The following is a 7,420-nucleotide window of genomic DNA, read 5'->3' on the forward strand; positions in this document are numbered from 1 at the left end:
TTGCTAAAACTGAAACAGGAAGAAATAGAAAATCTGAACAGACCCATAACCAGCAAAGAAATTGAAGCAGTAATGAAAAATCTCCCAACAAATGAGAGTCTAGGGCTAGACAGCTACCAGGGGAATTCTACCAAGCATTTAAAGGAGAATTAATATGTATACTTCCAAAGCTGTTTCAGAAAATTGAAATGGAAGGAAAACTTCCAAACTCATTCTATGAGGCCAGAATTACCTTGATCCCAAAAGCAAAGACCCCACCAAAACGGAGAATTACAGACCAATATTCCTGAGGAACAAGAATGCAAAAATTCTCACCAAGTTACTAGCCCATAGGACACAAGAGTGCATTAAAAGGATTATTCACCATGACCAAGTAGGATTTATTCCTGGGCTGCAAGGGTAGTTCAACATTCGAATTCAATCAATGTGATACCCCACATTAATAAAAGAAAGAACAAAAATGATGCGATCCTCTCAATAGATGCAGTAAAAGCATTTGACAAAATACACCATCCTTTCTTGATAAAAACCTTCCTCTATGTGGGGAGAGAGGGAACATACCTCAACATCATAAAAGCCATGTATGAAAGACCCACAGTGAATATTGGCCTAAATGGGAAAAAAACTGAGCTTTTCCCCTAAGGCCAGGAACATGACAGGGATGTACACTCTTACCACTGGAAGAGTGGTACTGGAAAGTCCAAATTAGTACTGGAAGTCCTGCCCTCAGCAATTAGACAACAAAAAGAAATAAAAGGCATATAAATTGGCAAAGAAGAAGTCAAACATTCACTCTTTGAAGACAACATCATACTCTATGTAGGAAACCCAAAGACTCCACCAACAAATTGCTATAACCGATAAAGGAATTCAGCAAAGTTGCAAGATAAAAAATCAATGCACAGAAGTCACTTACACTTTTATACACTAACAATGAGGCAGAAGAAAGAGAAATCAAGGAATCAATCCTTTTTACAATTGCATCAAAATCCATAAGATACCTAGGAATAAGCTTAACCAAAGGGGCAAAGGATATGTACTCTGAAAACTATAGAACAGTTATGAAAGAAATTGAGAAAGACATGAAGAAATAGAAAAACATTTCATGCTCATGGACTGGAAGAACAAATATTGTTAAAATGTCTATGCTACCCAAAGCAATCTACACATTCAATGCAATCCATATCAAAATACCATCAACATTTTTCAAAGAGCTGGAACAAATAATCCTATAATTTGTATGGAACCAGAAAAGACTCTGAATAGCCAAAGGAATGTTGAAAAAGAAACCAAAGGGGTGGCATTAAAATTCCAGACTTCAAGCTATATTACAAAGCTATAATCATCAAAACAGTATGGTACTGGCACAATAACAGACACATAGACCAATGGAACAGAATATAGAACCCAGAAAAGGGCCCTCAACTCTGGTCAGCTAATCTTCAACAAAGCAGGAAAGAATATCCAATGGAAAAGGTCAGTTTCTTCAACAAACAGTGCTGGGAAAATTGAACAGCTACATGCAGAGGAATGAAACTGGACCTCTTTCTTATACAATCCACAAAAATAAACTCAAAATGGATGAAAGATCTAAATACAAGACAGGAATCCATCAGAATCCTAGATGAGAGAACACAGGCAGAAACCTCTTCGACCTCAGCTGCAGCACTCTGGCTAGACAAGTCTCCAAAGGCAAGGGAAACAAAAGCAAAAATGAACTATTGGGATCTCCTCAGGATAAAAAGCTTTTGCTCAGCAAAGGAAACAGTCAATAAATCTATAGGACAACCTATGGAATGGGAGAAGATATTTCCTAATGACTTATCAGATAAAAGGTTTGTATCCAAAGTCTATAAAGAGCTTATCAAACTCAACACCCAATAAAACAAAACAAAACAAAAAAATCCAGTCAAAAAATGGGCACAAGACATGAACAGACACTTCTCCAAAGAAGACATATAAATGGTCAACAGACACATGAAAAAATGCTCAAAATAACTCAGCGTAGGGGAAATACAAACCAAAACCACATTGAGATACCTCCTCACACCAGTCAGAATGCCTAAAATTAACAACTGAGGAAACAAGAGATGTTTAAGAATTTAAATTAAAAATTAAAGGAGAAAAAAATTCCGGTATAGTTAACATACAATGTTATATTATTTTCAGGTATACAATTATAATGATTCAACACTTCTAATCATTACTTGAAGCTCATCACAATAGGTATACTTTTTAATCCCCATCACCTATTTCACCCATTCTCCCTTGACTTTGTTAGCCAACAGTTGCTCTTTATATTTGAGAATCGGTTTGTTTATTTATTTATTTGTTTGTTTGTTTATTTTAGTCTCTTTTTTGTTTTGTTTTGTTTTGATTCTTAAATTTCACATATGAGTGAAATCATATGGCATTTAGTTTTGTCTGATTGACTTAATTCACTTATTATAATACCCCCATGTCCATCTAGTTACTAAAAATGACAAAATCTCATTTTGGCGGGGGCAAGATGGCAGAAGAGTAGGGGACTTCATTTCATCTGGTTCCTTGAACTTAGCTGGATATCTATCAAACTACTCTGAACACTCACAAATTCAGCCTGAGATGTAAGAAAATATATCTGGAACTCTACAAGTAGAAAAGTGACTCTTTTTTACAAGGTAGGAGGTGCAGAGATGTGAATCTGCAGGGAGATATTGGAAGATAAACAGAGGGCAGAGGGAGCCTCAATAAGCTGGCTACTGGAAAGTGATAGTCCACTGGAGAATAAAATCAGAACCCTTAGAATTCTTCTCCGAGGAGAGACATCCCTTTTTGAAAGGGGCTCAGGGGATGAAAAGGGCAGAGTTCTACTGGGTCATTGTGGTCTCAGGATAGCAGGAGACACAGAACAAAGGGGTTGTATGAACAGGTAAAGTGCCAAAACAGTGGAGCCGGGAAACTGGTTACAGTCAGCAAGCCCAGGAGGGATCTCTCAGCTCGGGTGGTCATAAACTGTGAGCTGGGCCAGTCAGCTCCCTGAGCACCCTATAGGATGAGAATGCATGAGCTATTTACCATCCCCTGGGAGGGGCTAAATGGTTGCAGCCATAACCAGACAATAGCTCTCAGGGTGGCAGTGGCCCTGGAAAGGACAGTAGGGCTACACCCAGCCATGGCCCTAGAGCAGCAGAGCAGGGTACATGCATGAGCCTACAACTGCTCACAGTACACACAAAGGGCAGTGATGCTCCTGGGTCCCTCGGACTTCTCCCAGGAGGATTACAGTGGGCACGCACTGCAAGAGACTGCGGAATTTGGCACACACAAAAGTGAAAACTATTTGTCCCAGAGGGTTTAATTGAAGAGGGGGTACCTCGATCTTTTGGCTCTGGGCCAGCTATCCACACGTGGCCATTTTTACTCTGATCCTCTAAAGAGGCAAAGAAAGCCTCCAGGGAACAAAGCCACACAGAGGATCAGATTACAATGAGTCCAGCCCCCTGACAAGGGGTGGGACAACTCTGCCCAGGCAAAGACACCTGAGAAGCAGCACAGCAGGCCCCTCCCCCAGAGGACAGATTGGAAGAATAGGTGGACAAGTTTATGGATCCCACAAGACTAAAACTCCAGCACCAGGGGAAAAAAGTATATTGAGCTCGAGGTATTTTCTCATGATTTGTTTATTTTTCAGTCTAAAATTTTCCATTTCTTTTTTTTTTTTTTACCTTTTTCCCATTTCAACTAGATTCCTAATTTACCAACTTACTTTTTAAGCAATTTTTATTTTTTACATCTACATTTTATAGATATATGCTTCATTTTAGTCCTTTTTGCATTCTATTCATTATATATATATGTATATATATATATATACACAAATATACACATATATATGTATGTATATAACATATACATAAAGTTTTGCTTTCTTTGCTATTTTGAGATGTAGTGTCTTCTAACAGACAGACCAAATTTCAATAAGGAACAAGTGGATCACCCTGCTTTGTCCACCCTGTGAGATTAAAGTCCCCCTCCTTTTTTTTTTTTCATTGGTTTTGTTTGTTTTTATATAGTGGCTTCCAACTGCGTTGGATTTGTATAGGGTGTATTTTTCTTGGGTTGTGGTTGATACTTTGGACTCTGCTCACTCACTCATCCATTCTTCTCTGAGCAAAATAAATAGAAGAAGGAATTCACAACAAAAGAAAAAACAGAGCTCTGACACAGAGCTAATCAATATGGATATAAATAAGATGTCAGATATGGAATTCAGGATAGGAATTATAAAGTTAATAACTGGGCTTCAAAAAAGCATAAATGACAGAAGAGAATCTCTAAGGGTGGAAATGAGATCTAATTTGGCTATGACTCAAATGCAAAATGAGAACAAATCTGGTGGAAATTAAGAATGCTATGACTCAAATGCAGTCTAAACTGGATGCTCTGATGGCCAGGGTAAAGGAGGCAGAAGAGTGAATTAGTGAGTTAGAAGATGAGATGATAGAAAAGAAGGAAAGAGAAGAAGCATGGGAAAAGAAACTCTTTTCAAGAAAAAAAGGCTACAGGAGATTACTGACTCAATGAAATGTTCCAATGTCAGAATCATTGGCATCCCTGAGGGGGTGGAGAAAGAGAGAGGTCTAGAAAAGATATTTGAACAAATTGTAGCTGAGAACTTCCCTAATCTGGTGAAGGAAACAAGCATTAGTGTATAAGAGGCAGAGAGGATGAATGAAAGATCAGAGAGATCACGACTAACACCAAGGAAATAGAAAAAATCATTAGAAACTATTATCAACAACTATATGCCAATAAATTAAGAAACCTGGAAGAAATGGATGCCTTCCTGGAAACCTATAAGCTACTAAGACTGAGACAGGAAGAAATTGATTATCTAAATAGACCGATTAATCATGAAGAGATTGAAATACTGATCAAAAGCCTCCCAAAAAACAAGAGTCCAAGGCCTGACGGATTCCCCGGGGAATTCTACCAAACATTCAAAGAAAAAATAATACCTATTCTCCTGAAGCTGTTTCAAAAAAATAGAAACAGAAGGAAAACTACCAAACTCATTCTATGAGGCCAGGATTCCCTTGATCTCCAAACCAGGCAAAGACCCCATCAAAAAGGAGAATTACAGACCGATATTCCTGATGAATATGGATGCCAAAATTCTCCATGAGATCCTAGCTAATAGGATCCAACAGTACATTAAAAGGATTATCCATCATAACCAAGTGGGATTCATCCCTGGGATGCAAGGGTGATTCAACATTCGCAAATTGATCAGTTTGATAGATCACATCAACAAGAAAAGAGTCAAGAACCATATGACCCTCTCAATTGATCCAGAAAAAGCATTTGACAAAATACAGCATCCTTTCCTGATTAAAACCCTTCAGAGTGTAGGGATAGAGGGTACATTCCTCAATTTCATAAAAACCATCTATGAAAAGCCTACAGTGAATATCATTCTCAATGGGGAAAAGCTGAGAGCCTTTTCCTTAAGATCAGGAACATGACAAGGATGCCCACTCTCACAATTATTGTTCAGCATAGTACTTGAAGTCATAGCAACAGCAATCAGACAACAAAAAAGGATAAAAGGTATCCAAATCGGCAAAGAAGAAGTCAATCTGTTTCTCTTCACAGATGACATGATAGTCTATATGGAAAACCCAAAGGATTTCACCCCCAAATTACTAGAACTTATAGAGCAATTCAGTAATGTGGCGGGATACAAAATCAATGCTCAGAAATCAGTTGCATTTCTTTTTTCTTTCTTTTTTTTTTTTAAGATTTTATTTATTTATTTATTTGACACAGAGAGAGACAGCCAGCGAGAGAGGGAACACAAGCAGGGGGAGTGGGAGAGGAAGAAGCAGGCTCACAGTGGAGGAGCCTGATGTGGGGCTCGATCCCATAACGCTGGGATCACGCCCTGAGCCGAAGGCAGACGCTTAACGACTGAGCCACCCAGGCGCCCCATCAGTTGCATTTCTATACACGAACACTGAGAATGAAGAAAGAGAAATTAGGGAATTGATTCCATTTATAATAGCACCAAAAACCACAAAATATCTCGGAATAATCTTTTTTTTTTAAAGATTTTATTAATTAATTTGACAGAGAGAGACAGCCAGCGAGAGAGGGAACACAAGCAGGGGGAGTGGGAGAGGAAGAAGCAGGTTCCTAGTGGAGGAGCCTTATATGGGGCTCGATCCCAGAATGCTGGATTCACGCCCTGAGCCAAAGGCAGACGCTTAACAACTGCGCCACCCAGGCGCTCCATCTTGGAATAATCTTAACCAGAGAGGCAAAGGTTCTCTACTCTAGAAACTACAGAACACTGTTGAAAGACATTGAAGAAGACACAAAAAGATGGAAAAATATTCCATGCTCATGGATCGGAAGAATTAACATAGTTAAAATGTCTATGCTACCCAGAGCAATCTATACTTTCAATGCCATCCCGATCAAAATAACAATGACATTTTTCAAAGAGCTGGAATAAACAATCCTAAAGTTTGTGTGGAACCAGAAAGGACCCCGAATCACTAAGGAAATGTTGAAAAAGAAAAAGAAAGCCGGGGGCATCACATTGCCTGATTTCAAGCTATACTACAAAGCTGTGATCACAAAGACAGCATGGTACTGGCACAAAAACAGACACATAGACCAATGGAACAGAATACAAACTCCAGAAATGGACCTTCAACTCTAACTAATCTTTGACAAAGCAGGAAAAAACATCCAGTGGAAAAAAAACAGTCTCTTCAATAAATGGTGCTGGGAAAATTGGACAGCTATATATAGAAGAATGAAACTTGACCACTCTCTCACACCATGCACAAGGATAAACTCCAAATGGATGAAAGACCTGGATGTGAGACAGGAATCCATCAAAATCATAGAGGAGAACATAGGCTGTAACCTCTTCGACATTGGCCACAGCAACTTCTTTCATGACAAATCTCCAAAGGCTAGGAAATCAAAAGCACAAAGGAACTTTTGGGACTTCGTCAAGATAAAATCTTCTGCATAGCAAAGGAAACAGTCAACAAAACAAAGAGGCAACCCACAGAATGGGAGAAGATATTTGCAAATGACACTACAGATAAAAGGTTGGTATCCAAGATCTGTAAAGAACTTCTCAAACTCAATACCCAAGAAACAAATAATCAAATAAAAAAATGAGCAGAAGATGGGGCGCCTGGGTGGCTCAGTTGTTAAGCGTCTGCCTTTGGCCCAGGGCGTGATCCCAGAGTCCTGGGATGGAGTCCCACATCAGGCTCCTCTGCTGGGAGCCTGCTTCTTCCTTTCCCACTCCCCCTGCTTGTGCTCCCTCTCTCGCTGGCTGCCTCTCTTTCTATCAAATAAATAAATAAAATCTTTAAAAAAAAAGAGCAGAAGATATAAACAGACACTTTTCCAA

The sequence above is a fragment of the Ursus arctos genome, unplaced genomic scaffold (genome assembly GCF_023065955.2).
Source record: "Ursus arctos isolate Adak ecotype North America unplaced genomic scaffold, UrsArc2.0 scaffold_5, whole genome shotgun sequence".
In the NCBI taxonomy this organism is placed as follows: Eukaryota; Metazoa; Chordata; class Mammalia; order Carnivora; family Ursidae; genus Ursus; species Ursus arctos.